The sequence below is a fragment of the Cylas formicarius genome, unplaced genomic scaffold (assembly GCF_029955315.1).
Source record: "Cylas formicarius isolate icCylForm1 unplaced genomic scaffold, icCylForm1.1 PGA_scaffold_8__14_contigs__length_24414737, whole genome shotgun sequence".
In the NCBI taxonomy this organism is placed as follows: domain Eukaryota; kingdom Metazoa; phylum Arthropoda; class Insecta; order Coleoptera; family Brentidae; genus Cylas; species Cylas formicarius.
The window spans coordinates 22,396,978-22,412,818 of record NW_026844361.1 but is presented as its reverse complement, the minus strand read 5'-3'; the positions used below and the strand labels follow the sequence as shown (position 1 = coordinate 22,412,818).

Sequence of the window (15,841 nt, the reverse complement as noted above, 5' to 3'; positions counted from 1 at the left end):
AAATACAAATTTATTCGGCTAAGCTCCCCAAATCTCGTAATTTAGTCACAGAACTGAAATTTTCTAAGTTACATATCTGCCTACTAATTATCGAATTTTAACAAGCTCACCCCTTATGGCGCAATTAATTCATTGCCGTCGTTGACTAATCAACACAATACCTCAGGAACAATAAGCTCCCGAAAACACCTGCTCGACGGCCGGTCGCTAAATTACGTAAAAAATCGTCCGGCCTTTTGTACCTTTAGTTGGCAGGATCAAGCGTTAGGGACTTTACGCAGACGCGGGTTGGCCGTCCTGAGGCCGGGTCGAACTCCTCTTTACACAGCAACAAACCGGATAAGGGTTTGTCGCGCGTTTTCGCTCGTTAACATGGTATTGTTTCAATAACCGGTGCATAGACTGACCAATGCTTATAAGAATCCGCTCGGTTTGATGGGCGCGTAGGCCAACAGTGTCGCGTAAACTCCGCGCGGTATCCGAAAATCGATATATTATTCCAGTTTGAACCGGGTTCTGTGAAGATTAGTGTCGGGTTCAGTGGTCTTCGCTTCAAGATGCTGTATCGTGGTAGTCTGCGATCGAGCTTTGCGTTGCTGTGTTATGTGCTCGTGCGTCGGTGAAAAACGGGGGGGGCCGCTTTTTTGCAATTGTCATAAGTTTTCTGAGAAAATTATTAATTAGATCGTAGCGGATAACGTGTAAAAAGCTGAGGCAGCTCGTTCGTTTGACGGGAAATAGAGAATTTTGCTCGAAAACCTACACTGACAGAGTGACAAGTGTTTCTCGGTGTTTATCGAACCGGACTTTACCGAAAAATCCTGTTTTCCGGTTGTCTGTGCGGACCTTTGTCGAGTACGTTCGGATTTTAATTCATGGATTCCCGCTAAATCAAAGAAAATCGTTTAATTTCTTATGTAAAACAGGTAGGTTTATTGTAGAAGTAATAGGAAGTTATGTTACTGGGGAGCCCCATTGACCTTTAACAATGTTTATTGTTTAATTATATTTCAATTAAATGGAAAATAGCAGTAAAAATGACTCAATGTGCTTGGTACAATCTTTGGTGACAAATATAATTTAAATTCAACGGTCGATATGAATTATCTTGTCCCACAAATAATGAACTTTGGTCGTTTGGCCCATATATTTGGCAAAGCAGACGTTCGTTTATCCGCATAAATTGCCGGACCAGGCATTAAAAGTTTTTCAATTCACGCTGAACTCGACGATAGGGGGGGGGGGGGGGGGAAGTTGTTTACGAGGTTGTTTATATTATGGACATTTATTTTATGAAGAATTCCATGCTTTTACTAGCTTATTAGTGGTCGCGGTGTCGTAGAAATTTTACCTTCGCCAACAAAGATGCACTTCTTCTGTCACAAATTTGTGACTAGAGAAAGTTTTGACGTTCTCAGCTCTAGATGTGCTAAGAACATGCTGTTGGAGTTTTTTGTTGATAAGTCCAACCCATCGCGGTGAAACTTAAGCTTGAATAGTTGTAGTTTGCTTGCTGTTTTGTAAAGTCTGTTCATAGATATAACAAAGTGACTGATACGAATTAACCCGGGCAAGCTGTAAGAATGAAATATGGCCGAACAGGTCCGTACTTTCCTTAGAATTTAATTATTTGGGGTTTTGTTAACTAAAAATATTAGAACTGGGCTTTTACTTGATGAAAATCCATTTATCAAATAAATAAGAACTAAAAGTTCAGATTTTCACGAAATTATATATTATGACATGACAATTGCTTCGACAACACCGTGTCTTTATCAAATGTGACATTTGATAAAGACAACAAGTCGCGGAATTTAAATTGAGATTTTTCTGAAATTAGAGAAATCCGATGACAAACCTAGCAACGAAACAATTGAAAATATGGTTTATTAACCTTAGCAAAAAACATTTTTTGTTGCGAAATATTAAAAAATATTTTTTAAGAAAAAAAATGATGTGCAATTGCTTCGCCAATTATCCTTTGTTCTTCTTCTTCTTCTTCTTCATAAGGGACTCAGGAGGAATATTTGTATATTGCCATATAGCAGCCGGTGGAAGTTTGTTTGAAAAAAATTGTAAATAAAAAAACAAAAAAATTGATATCTATTGATTTTTCGAACAAACACTGTTTTCAAGTAAAAAAAAAACTATTTCGGGCATGGTTAATCGCCGAAATTATAAAAATAATTAATTTTAATAAACATTAGATATTGAACTGAGGTGGCTTTTACATGATGAAAATCCATTTATCAAAATAAATAAGACCAAGCAGTTCAGATTTTCACGAAATTACATATTTTTACATGACAATGTTTCGACAACACCGTGTCTTTATCAAATGTCAACATCAACAACAAACAACAACAATTGTCATTTTAAAACACATATATGTTTTCAAAAAATATCTTTTGCTGCTTGAAAGCAGTGAACAGCACGTGAAAAATGAATTGAATATAAATAGTGATAAAAAAGTAAGATTTCCGGACATATACGGCGTTAAAAGTTCGGGGGTTTGTCTAAGTTCTACCAGAGACATACTTTTGAGAATACAACGTTATTGGATTAGGAAAAAACCGAACGAGGTCTTCTTGAACGTGGACAAGATTAGTCATTACTCGTAATTCGCTTCCAATGGGTCTACCTATATAACTAACGGTGAATCCAAATGGTCTTATAACGAGTATAAACGATGGAGTCGCATCGGCTTGGCGTGTGAGAGCACAAGTGCGTTAGAGCTCCGACTCGGTTCAGCGCATTTGTTGTTTCATTTTACGTTACGGGAATAACACGTATTGGGAGCGGCCGTGGTACCTTTGGAATTGAAGATAAGTGTTTCGCGATTATTGTTATTAGGATTTTTGCCGTTGCCGACTTAAATGGACCGCTGGGATTACACGTTAGAGCCGTTGTTGTCGTGGCGATATCCGATTGGACATTGCGTAATCGGATCGCTTTTTTTTTTCTTGTCGATTGAAAGCCATGCTATAGTACGCGTGAAAGAGGATTGCAAATAAAAACCCTTTTCCTGCGATGATGACATCAATCTGAAAATATACCGCTGAAGCTAGCAGCTCATGATACAATGTATGTATTTGTCTTTAAGTTACCAAAACGGCCAAACTACGAGGTTCCACAAAGTGCTAATACTATTCGAGAAGTTATTAACAAAACAAATGTCTGTTATCTGCAGGTAAGTTTCCTGGAGGTAGCCTTGTAAGAGATCCTGCGTCTTGCGACTAAGGCGCAGTTAGGGAAAAATAATATTCGCGGCGTCGACCGGGTTCTAGAAAAAATCGCCAAAATGTTTAGAAGAACTGGAACATATGCATAAAAAAGAAGACAATGAACAATGCCCAAGATTTTATGTGACGAATTATGCTTTCAGCTCTTATTTCTTTCACCCAAGCTCATGCACAATTTGATGTTGTCCATCACCATATCCGTTTTGTCACAAAACTTAAGCTACCGTGCTAGGAAATGGGAGCATTTCATTTGAAGTACCAGGTGATGCATTTAAAAACAACTTCATAAGATCTGATATTTTTCCATTTGTTTTACCCCATATTATCCCGAGCATAAAAAAAAATAAAAAAATGCTTTTTTGTTCTGAAATTATTTATTTTGTTGCACTTAAAAATACATTACGTGTGTCAAAAAAAAAGAAACATACAAAAAGTACCGGTGCGTAAATGAACCACTGGGAAAAAAACATTAAATAATGTTTTGAGGCACAGAAGATGTAACATATAATTTATACATAAATATACAAAACAATGTTCAAATTCGACAGAAAACAACTAAAAGTAGATTGTTTTCCGAATAGAACCACTGGTAACACCCGGTTTCATTTTTGGTGATATTTTACAAAGCATGAAGTATGTAAATGCATATTACACTTATTCCAAACATAAATGTGTGGCTGTGGCAGATTCGACGTCTCTTTCGGGCTTTATTAGCATGAATGTAAGATTTAAAATCAAATCGATCGCTTCGTCATCAAAACATAAAAAATATTTCAAGCGTTTTTCCAGAAAACCTATTTTTTAATTCCTCACATGACCTAAATTCATCGGATATAGGTGTGCGGGTGTACTCAATCTGACCTTTCTTCCATTTGACAGTAGAAGCAAGCCTGTCGTTCGCAGAAAGCATACGTCTTCTTTTGAATTCCAGGGTTTCATCATCTGATAAGTGCCATTGAGGTTCAGTAGTTGATGAATTACAGCATTGTTGAAGGACAGTTAAATTCTTGTAGATTTATGTTATCGTTCGTCAGTCAAGGTATCCACGTCGGGTGGAATATAGTCCGCGTCAATATGTTCTGTAAATATTTTTTCACGTTATATTTAGCATAAATTTACAAGGAATGGAATGCTACAATACATAAGAATACGTAAATCCAAATAATATTTACGACATTCATTGTTATTGTCCTCATCCGTCACGATCTCCTCCGTAGCCGCCTCTAATTCCTTTCGAGTCAAATATTGGTGCATTCACATAGCAGTAAATATTTTCAAAAAATAAAGCATAATCAATATAGTGTTTCCAATGTATGTTTTCTGCGATGTAATCTACATGATATAGACTTAACAAAAACGGCAATACAAATCCAAAATATTTTTCGCGATTTCTTCGGTTTTACGTCCTTTAGTAGCGATAATAATAAAATTTCTAAATGAATGTGCATTAACGCACCACTGGGACAAAATGGGTTAAAGAAGTCAAGTGGATTTCCTGCACTTGAAAAATCTGCTGTGGATGTCGTAAGCAAGTAGAATTATTTCAAAATAAATAAGAACTAAGAGTTCAGATTTTCACGAAATTATATATTATGACATGACAATTGTTTCGACAACACCGTGTCTTTATCAAATGTCTTGCTTCGCATTCTTCGAGACCTATGGACAACACGAAATAATGGGTGTTTTTTTTTTCCATGTCTAGAACTTTAAGTTGGCATTACTGTTCAATATGGCGACCGATTTAACAGCTGTCAAGTAATTTATTCCCAGTTTGGTTTGGCAATTCATCATGAATAGACTCACGCCTAAACATGGCTTGCAAATGGGCCCAAAACGAGATTGCCGTTGTTCCCGATTTTCATATGCGAATTTTGTTTAGCGATGAAGCGCACTTCTGGTTGAATGGCTACGTCAACAAACAAAACTGCCGCATTTGGAACAAAGCTAATCCTCAAGTGTATGTCGAAACACCGTTACATCCAGAAAAACTGACTATTTGGTGCGCTTTATGGGCTGGTGAAATCATTGGTCCGTACTCCTTCAAAAACGATGATGGCCAGAACGTTACAGTCAATGGTGATCGGTATAGAACTGTGATTACTAACTCTTTCATTCCTGAATTCAATAAGCACGATGTCCAGGAGATGTGGTTTCAACAAGACTGGGCAACATGTCACACAGCTCGTGCCACAATCGATTTATTGAAAGACACGTTTGGTGACCGCCTAATTTCAGGTTTTGGACCTGTGAATTGGCCTCCAAGATCTTGTGATTTAACACCGCTAGACTACTTTCTGCGGGGCTATGTAAAGTCATTGGTCTATGCGGATAAGCCACAAACGTTTGACCATTTGGAAGACAACATTCGCCTTGTTGTTGCCGATATACGGCCACAAATGTTGGAAAAAGTCATCGAAAATTGGACGTCCAGATTGGACTACACCCGCGCCAGCCGTGGCGGTCGTATGCCAGACATCATATTTAAAATGTAATGCCACAAGATTATCTTTCGGATAAATAAAATTCATGTCAATCGAATAATCAATCCATCGTTGTTTTATCGCAACTTAAAATTCTATACTTCGAAAAAAAAAACCCTTATTTATACCGAACTGTACTAGAACTGCTGGGATGTTATAGTGAGACAGTTAGAAGCTAATTACTATAAATCAAAGCAAACTACACATTTATGCTATTACTCGTATATGGAGGATGCCTCTGTTAAAGTAATTACGAAAATTCTCTTAGTGTATGAGTCCCTTGACGGAAGTTCGTACGGTTTTCTTGTAGTTTCTATGCAATTTTTCAAAAAAGCTTTAAAATTAAAGATTGCAAGATGCCAATCCACCAATAAAATATTCCTAAATTAGCTTGAACATTCTGTTCATAGCACAGGGTTTTGCCTGGGTGATTTTTTTTTATTTTTGTTATCTCGACATGATTTTTGAAGGGAAGGTACAACGTCTGGATGGAGAGGCTGGCGGTTTGTTTGAAGATAATTCACTCCCCCGTCTGTTTGCCGATTAAATATGTCGGAAGGCTCGTCTCAATCGGTTATCGAGCCGCAGAAGACGAGTCGGGAGACAAGGCACCACACGAAACGTTGCGCAAATATTTAAAATAACGTAAGCGTGTCCCGGGGCAATAAATACACTTTAAAATCGAAGATGTAGGCACACACGAGTTCTCGTTACGTTTTTCGGCAAATATTGGACCGAAGATCGTAGAAGCGAAGCACAAAAATACTTATTAGACTAGAACCATATTCAGGAGTCCGAAATAGATTAAAATTGCACCATATTAAGGATACGTTAATTTTTTTTTTGCAGTTTATGTTGGTACTATTGGGGATGGAGAGCACTAAGGGCCTCTTAATCTCTGACGTGACTTGACGGACTCTCAAGTGAGTGATCTGGATACTCTTAATTACCCGTAATGGCGAAGAATCTCAGGAGGTTTGTGTGTTTGTGATGTTATTATTTGAACAGATTGTTATTTAAAGCAACTTAAATCAGCTGATGTCCAATAGATAAACAACTTGGCAAGGGATTGAGATGGGCCGAAGGAATAATTAAACCGACTGAAGAACTGCAGGGAACTGCTGATTATCGCCCACAGCTTTTAAAATATATATCAAATAGACATTAAAAGGGTGGCAGAATAATTGGGTCGGTATGGGCTTCGATATGGATGCACGCGGGGGTACCCAAAAAACACCGGAATCATTTTTTATAAACTAATATATTGTTTTGAAAATCACAGAACGACCTTATCCCCCTCAAAATACTCTCCATTACAAATAATAGATTTGTCCCAGCGGTGCTTCCACTGAAACATTTTTTATATTCATCTTTGACTATAGCCGACAGCTCATCCCTCGTTTTTTTCTTGACCTCCTCAATGTTGTCAAATCGCTGTCCTTTATGTCCCTTTTCATACGTGGAAATAAAGTCACACGGAGTGAGACCAGACGAGTAAGGTGCATGGGGCAGAGGGACCATGCCATTTTTAGCCAAAAACTGCTTAACAGAAATGGCTGTGTGTGCAGTCCCCTGTCCGATACAAATCGGGTCTTTTTTGTCGAATACTGTTGCGCAATCTTCTTAAAACTTCCAGATAAAAAGCTCGATTAACGGTCTCACCTGCTGGAACGAACTCTGCATGAACTACGCCGTTGATATCGAAAAAGCAAATCAGCATCGTTTTGATGTTTGATTTGAGCTGACGACATTTTTTTGGAAGGGGAGACAGTGACGTCTTCCATTGGCTGGACTGTTGCTTCGTTTCTCGATCGTAACCATAGCACCATGACTCGTCACCAGTAATGATCTTTGAAAGAAAATCTGAATCCATTTCAAGCTGTTGATTCAAAGCACGACATGTTTCAACTCATGTTCTTTTTGCATGTCAATCAGAACACGAGGAACAAACTTGGCAGCAACTTTTTTCATTCCCAAATCTTCGGTTAAAATTCGCTGACCCGTGTTCCAAGACGACCCACTAATAATTGTTCAATTGTCTGTCGACGGTCTGTGAGCACAAACTCTCGAATCTTTTCAATATTTTCGCCGATTCGAGCAGTTGATGGACGCCCAGGACGAGGTCGGTCATCAATTGACTCGTCGCCATTTTTGAAGCGAACAAACCACTGGTACACTTGAGTTTTTCCCATCGCATCCTCTTTATAAGCTGTTTTTAACATTGAAACAGTTTCAGCAGCACTTAAACAAGTTAAATTTAAAACGAAGGTGGCGTTGAACTCGCAATAAGTTGTACTATCCACAACCTAGCGGCAGAAAGGTGTACTATACCAGCTCTGCGCGCGGCAATTCAATTCCGGTTTTTTATGGGTACCCCTTCGTATGATGCGGAAAACATATAGGACATATAGTAAGACCGGTATAAAAATAACATTTAGCATATTTGAATATAAATATGGGAGGAAGGTTCAACTAAAAAAAAAATCCTACCACTTTAATCACTTTAAGTAAATTAAACTTCGTATTGTAATTTGTATAAAAGTATATTATTGTGAATATCTGGACGAATTATTGGTGCTGTCCTGATCTTAATCCATTTGCATCAACCGAATGGCTTTATCCTGCAGTTTTCATTCGATTCGACTTAGCATTGTTTTTTTTTATATTTATATTCCTTTTAGTTTTTTTTTATTAAACTTAAAGTTTGATGTCGCGCTTTCACATTTTAATGCAAGGCATTCGCATTGAAACAGTGTATCTCTAATAAAATTAGAGATAATGTCGTGATTAAAACACAAAACATTTCGGAATAAATATTTCTAACATGTTATTAAGCTCTTTTTTATTTTGTCGTCAGTTTTTATCGAAGTAAATATTCCATTTGTAATCCAGTGTGTCAAAGTTAACTCACGCGGCCCTAATTTTTGGCACAGTTTGAAAATTTTAATTTGAAATTACTACCGATAACAATGTTTAAATTGATTTTTGGAACATTAACATTGTAATCATTTTTAAAGACAACAACTCGCGATTTTTTTCGATTAAGCTTCAAGTTGTGATCTTAAGATAACCGAGTTTTGAGGTCTTCATTTATATGCGTTTGAAATTCTTAAAAATTTGCAACACTTGTGTTGTCTTTTCATTATAGGAGGTAGTTATCATTCTTTAACTTTTTTTTTGCGTATGTAATCTTAATGAAGTTAGCTGTGACGTCACTGGGTGATTGGCTGCAAAATTGCCACGTGCTTGCCGCAATTTAACCATTAGCCATATAAGAAACCACTCCAGAAATCGCCTCTGATGTTCATACCTGTATTACACGCGGATCTCAACTCAGCGACTTTGTCGGTATCTGTTTTATCTTCCGCGAGGTATCTTCCTGTCATTGTTGGTTCGACAAATGACGGTACGGCCGTTATTCTTACTGTTATTGTTGTCATCGCGGCGATCTCGCGCGTTATCAGATCGTCGCGTCGCGGCGATGCGTTTCGCTACGAGGGGTTTTCGAAATTTCGAAGAAGTTCGAGAGAACCGCCTTTTTTTTTGCCCCGAAAAAACTATTAATTTTCGGCGATGACTAAGGGCTTCGCGCTCACAAAGACCTACCGAATTTTTACATTAACATAGAAGGTCGGGCACCTGCCACGATAAAGCGTGACGTTCTATTGTTTTTCGGTGCGATGTGTTGATTTGTCTATGCACGCCTAGGCGTTTTGTGTGCGGACCCCCGATCGCCCACTGCCATCGAACGAATTAGAATTGACTTCGCCTCGGCAACTATGTCGACGAGTCTCATCGACATTTGTGAAAGTCGTTGATTCGTGAGAATTTTTTGGCGCAGCCTGGCACTTGCTTGGAATACATTGAAGAATAATACTAGCAATTTATTTAATCATTTGCAACCAACAGACTCACAGTCCATTTTATACGCAAAAAATTTACTTCTAATAACTTAGATACAAAGAAAACAACATATTTTAAGTAATTTCTAACAGTCAACCGCTGATTTAAAAGGAATAACTATCTATATATCTGTTGCGACGGCCGTGCAGGCTTCAGGTCGCTCATGTCAGTCGAAATCACCTCAAGGATGATCCTAAGGCAAATCACGTCACACTCGTCTGGGTCCCGGGACACTATAGAATCCCAGGGAACTAGAGGGCAGATAGCCTAGCAAAAAGTGGAGCTTGTCACACAAGTACACTACCTATCGCTCCTACCCCAGTACCCGACAGTTATGTATTTGACCAGAGATCTAGCAATAGATTTCTCGATATGTGGCTTGAAGCTGAAGGTATGAGACATACTAAAGCCCTTTTTCAGGAGCCGTCCAGGACTCTTGCTTCCAGCCTTATCGGGGTCAACAGGAATCAGCTGAGGCCGACTATTGGGCTAATAACTGGACACTGGTCAATAAGAAAGCATCTTAGGAACATTGGCATTATACAAGATGTATTATGTCCAAGATGCAACGCAGCGGATGAAACTCCTCTGCACGTACTTGTCGACTGTGGACCACTCAGCGAACTCCGCAAGGAAATTCTTGGAGTGGCCTTCTTCACAGGGCCCTGGCACAATGACGCAATAAGCTGAGCACCCGGCTCAAATGAATTCAAATTCCAACATAAAAAATTGCTTTGGTCCTGACCTTTTTTTTGTCACAAATTTTACAGAACTTTGTTCGTTTAAAGTTTTGTTTTTCAATTTATACTAGTTCTTTGGAAAATGGAAGTGACACTAGACTATATTACCTGGAACCTGTCTCCCTCGTAGAACTAACGCTCATGGTCACCTTGCAAAGCCTGCGAGGTCGTCGTGCTACAGTTGTAGGTATCAGAAATCGATCCCGTCACCCCGGAAATACCAACATAAGCACATGGACCTTTAGACGACGACTCGAAGAAGCCAAAGAAACTTGTTAGACGTCATCGGGTTGTGCGCCTGCCTTCGTTGACCGGACTTAACTTTATAAGATCGGAGCCTTCTATAGATCTGAGATCATTAAAGAGCTGATAAAGGAAAACCCAAGGAAGCAATTTCTAAAACAATGGAACGAAAAAGCCGCCTTACTATGTGTGGAGTCACTAGTCAATGTAAAGCGAAGTTCTCTGTGAGGAGGAGCCACAATGGGCCTGGCGAGGCATATGTGCTCTAGTGTAGGCTACCCTCCTGCACTTTTTATACTACTTTATTTTTTTATGTATAAAATGGCCAAATACAAAAAAAAAAGGCTAATCCAAACTAACCGCACGCTACCATTAAAGAAACAAAAATAATTAAAGAAAACTGAAACTACATTTTTTTTTTAATATTTTGTTCTTTTATACCCAGTGATTTTAAGTGCCGATTGGTTAGTATCCCAGAAAGAAACGCTTCCAAAACAATCGAAAAAGTGGCATTTTAATCGTAGAATTCCACGCTAAAAGTATAAAACGGCGACAGCGGTGTTATTGTCAGCCATAAAATACCGAACTCGCGCGCGCCGGTCCCCCGTAAAAATGGTTTTTATTTCGTAAAACGGGCGAAATCGTTCTAGAAGAACGACCAACGATGCATAAATTTAATTCCGCTTCGTGGAAGCGACGATCTTGTGTTTTGGTTACAGGAGGATGCGGTTTTCGTTTTATTTATTTTTTTCCCCGTACAAGGGCCCTCCTCCGACGGTGTTTCGATTGTTTTACGCCGTGGTGCGAAAAGTTTACGCTGGTCGCGCGATGATCGAGCACAATCCGGAGCCGTTTTTGTCGACGTGTCGTAAGAGCAGAAAAAACGAAACAGAGAGTGACTTACCCGGAGACTTACCCTTTACGTGAAATGAACATTTGCACGTGTGTAGTGTCTTAAATTATTTATTTAATAATTTACCTATAACCCTCTTCAATTTCATGGTATTTTTTAAATTATTTTGGTCAATGGTCTGGTGAATTGACTGGCCAATTGACACAAAAAAGATTGGCCTGTCAATTCCACAACCCTGCCAAAGAGGATACCTTCAGTGATCATTCAGCTGACTCGAGGCGTATAGGAAGTGAGCATTACCCCTTGCAAACTTAATTTTTGTTTTTTTGTTGTGATTTTTTTCGAAAATTGTCGTTTTTTGTCAAACAAATCCCTAGCGATGCGGAAATGAGCATTACCACCCTTAAAACTTGCATTTTCGGAATATTTTGGTTATTGGTTAGGTGTCACCTTTTTGTCGTAAATTTGTCATAAACGAAAAAAATTGCGGTTTGGTATTTACAAAAAAAATCCGGTAATGCCAACGTAAAAGAACAAAAAATCCGCATCGTTGTTTTGAGAAAAAGAAAAATGGAGGTAATGCTTTACTCGGGAATTAGCATTACTTTCATTAAACCTTGCAATTTATGTGTTTGTTTTGTTGTGATAGTATTATTATTATTAACTGCATTCGGAATTTTACAACCGTCGCAAAATTCTCGGTTATCATCAAGTTATTATAAATTAACGATTTGATTCTTGTTCTATTGTTATAGATAGTGTTATGGCAACTAAAATGAATTTTTTATAATTTATACATATGTTTACTAATACATTTACAAAGAACAAATGTTATTACATTTAAACCTTCCCATTCAAATTAGCGACTTCCCACACATAGTCTCCAGGTAATGCCCAACGTTGACATTAGGCTTTTTTTCTATTTCTTGAGCTACAAAGCCACCAAACTCGGGATTTTGGTTTTCATGGACGTTAATTTTTAGCAGAGCTCAGCCGTCGATTGGAGAAACGTCCTGGAATATTCCTATTTTTCGGGGTAATTTGGAATGAATTTTAATGAATTTTTAAATGGGCTTAGCCTGAGCTCTTTTATTATCGGCATCTGCTTTTTTGCCACTGCTTTACTGAACTATCCAATTTAGAGTTTTCGGTAGAATAGAATGACTATTAAAAATTGTAAATTTATTTCTAGGAGAAATAGTATATGGATTAGAATGGCAAACAATGTATGTTTGTTCAAATACAGGCGAATTACTGTCACTTTAATTTGATATCGCAATAATTATTTACATTTCGACAATTACGTCTTTTTTGGTGAATCTTTATTCAAAATATTTGGTTTCCCACCAATAGGCATTCAGCTGAAAATCTTTGTATCTACGTAGATTGGAGAGAATTCGTCAATTTCGACTTCGTCTCATCAACTGTAACCCAAACTAACCAAAACTAATGTTCCATATTCATACCCTGTATGACACGGATTAACCATCAAAGAAGGCAATGTATGAGCTCATACTGTTATAATGGTCAATAGGTCAAATAAAAGGTTTTGTTCTATAGTACCATTTTTTTTTTAATAAATTGAAACCGAAACTTTGTGTACGTTTGATGGAAATATCGTTGAAAAGGTAATGCCATAGATGAATTTGAAAAGCATATCTTTTATTTCCTTGAACGCTGCAAACAACTTTTACGTACTCAATCTTGTTCTGGTTTCTGTTAAAATTAGAGATCAGAAATCTACTGTTTTTTTAATTATTCTGTATTATTGCTGATTGAAGTGGATATTCATTGAAAACTTGAGATTTAATAGTAATAAATGAAACATTGCAGGTTCCAGCAAAAAAAAATTGTTACTGTAATATTACAAAACAGCGTATTGGTGTTTCGTCGCACAATACCAACATCAGGGGGCGATCTAAGCAAACAATCGGGCAATAACGTCGAACATGCGGCGTTACTGTGTCAGTGTAATGGGATAGTAAACATTTCCCAGTTACGATTACACGGCGATCTCCATTATCAGTTTACAACGTCCAATAACGCGGAAAATTAATAAAGTCCAAAATTAGCGTCGTACGACTGCCATTTACAAGCGTATTTCTCGATTTACCCCCCTTAAGTGTCTATTAAATGCGTAGCAGTTCCGGCGGAATGGGTTGCACTACAGAGAAATATATCGAGGGATGCGAACCAAATTGCCTTCGTATGAAATTTTATCGCCCAGTATATATAGTGTGGTTCGTTAGAAATAAATCTCTTGACACACACGTTGTAATTTTGTCGATGCACTTTATTGCCGGCTTCGTTGAAGTCTTAAATCTTTGTTTTGTAAGTCTGTGAAGAAGTGGGGACCTTGAGGCGCACCTGATGGGACTAGAATTTGAGAAGTAAAGTTATTAATACGATCGGTCTCTATCCTTCTAACTCTACCAGAATGTTGATATAATATTGAATGATGGTGATGATGAGTGATTTGCAATGTGCAGCTGCTAATAGAGTGCCTGCTTCGTTGAAGTCTCAAATCTGTACCTAGTTTAATAAGTCTGTGAAGAAGTGGGGACCTTGAGGCACACCTGATGGGACTAGAATTTGAGAACTAAAGTTATTCACACGATCGATCTCTATCCTTCTAACTCTACCAGAATGTTAATATAATATTGAATGATGATGATGATGAGTGATTTGCAATGTGCAGCTGCTAATAGAGTGCCTGCTTCGTTGAAGTCTCAAATCTGTACCTAGTTTAATAAGTCTGTGAAGAAGTGGGGAGCTTGAGGCGCACCTGATAGGACTAGAATTTGAGAAGTAAAGTTATTCACACGATCGATCTCTATCCTAACTCAACCAGAATGTTAATATAATATTGAATGATGATGATGATGATGAGTGATTTGCAATGTACAGCTGCTAATAGAGTGCCTGCTTCGTTAAAGTCTCAAATCTGTACCTAGTTTAATAAGTCTGTGAAGAAGTGGGGACCTTGAGGCGCACCTGATGGGACTAGAATTTGAGAAGTAAAGTTGTTAACACGATCGATCTCTATCCATCTAACTCAACCAGAATGTTAATATAATATTGAATGATGATGATGATGAGTGATTTGCAATGTGCAGCTGCTAATAGAGTGCCTGCTTCGTTAAAGTCTCAAATCTGTACCTAGTTTTGTAAGTCTGTGAAGAAGTGGGGACCTTGAGGCACACCTGATGGGACTAGAATTTGAGAAGTAAAGTTATTAACACGATCGATCTCAATCCTTCTAACTCTACCAGAATGTTGATATAATATTGAATGATGGTGATGATGAATGATTTGCAATGTACAGCTGCTAATAGAGTGCCTGCTTTGTTGAGGTCTCAAATCTGTACCTAGTTTAATAAGTCTGTGAAGAAATGGGGACCTTGAGGCACACCTGATGGGACTAGAATTTGAGAAGTAAAGTTATTCACACGATCGATCTCTATCCTTCTGACTCTACCAGAATGTTAATATAATATTGAATGATGATGATGATGAGTGATTTGCAATGTGCAGCTGCTAATGGAGGGCCTGCTTCGTTGAAGTTTCAAATCTGTACCTAGTTTAATAAGTCTGTGAAGAAGTGGGGACCTTGAGGCCCACCTGATGGGACTAGAATTTGAGAAGTAAAGTTATTCACACGATCGATCTCTATCCTTCTAACTCTACCAGAATGTTGATATAATATTGAATGATGGTGATGATGAGTGATTTGCAATGTGCAGCTGCTAATAGAGTGCCTGCTTCGTTGTCTCAAATCTCTACCTAGTTTAATAAGTCTGTGAAGAAGTGGGGACCTTGAGGCGCACCTGATGGGACTAGAATTTGAGAAGTAAAGTTATTCACACGATCGATCTCTATCCTTCTAACTCTACCAGAATGTTAATATAATATTGAATGATGATTATGATGAGTGATTTGCAATGTGCAGCTGCTAATAGAGGGCCTGCTTCGTTGAAGTCTCAAATCTGTACTTAGTTTAATAAGTCTGTGAAGAAGTGGGGACCTTGAGGCCCACCTGATGGGACTAAAATTTGAGAAGTAAAGTTATTCACACGATCGATCTCTATCCTTCTAACTCAACCAGAATGTTAATATAATATTGAATGATGATGATGATGATGATGAGTGATTTGCAATGTGCGACTGCTAATAGAACTTACTGACACTAAAAACTAACTACATCAAACAAACTAAAAACAAAATAACAAAACTTTTTTTTTTTAGAGTGTCCTTTCTTGAAAATAGCGAATTTATGGTCTTGTTACAAGCAAAAATGAATAAATAATAAATAATGCAGCAATAATTTTGCTTAAATTTGTTGTCCAATAGAAGAACAATAACAGATCCAAAGTGTTT

At 37.9% G+C, this 15,841-nt stretch overlaps 1 protein-coding gene across 1 annotated transcript in view; it reads left to right on the top strand.

Annotated features, from left to right (window-relative positions):
* Positions 1 to 581: 581 nt before the first annotated feature.
* The window catches only part of LOC132706855 (ephrin type-B receptor 1-B), a 340,303-nt gene continuing 325,043 nt past the window's right edge, over positions 582 to 15,841 (top strand). Inside the window, exon 1 of the mRNA XM_060678452.1 lies at positions 582 to 926. The gene's annotated coding sequence lies outside the window, so the exon portion shown is untranslated. The remainder of the gene's footprint in view (positions 927 to 15,841) is intronic.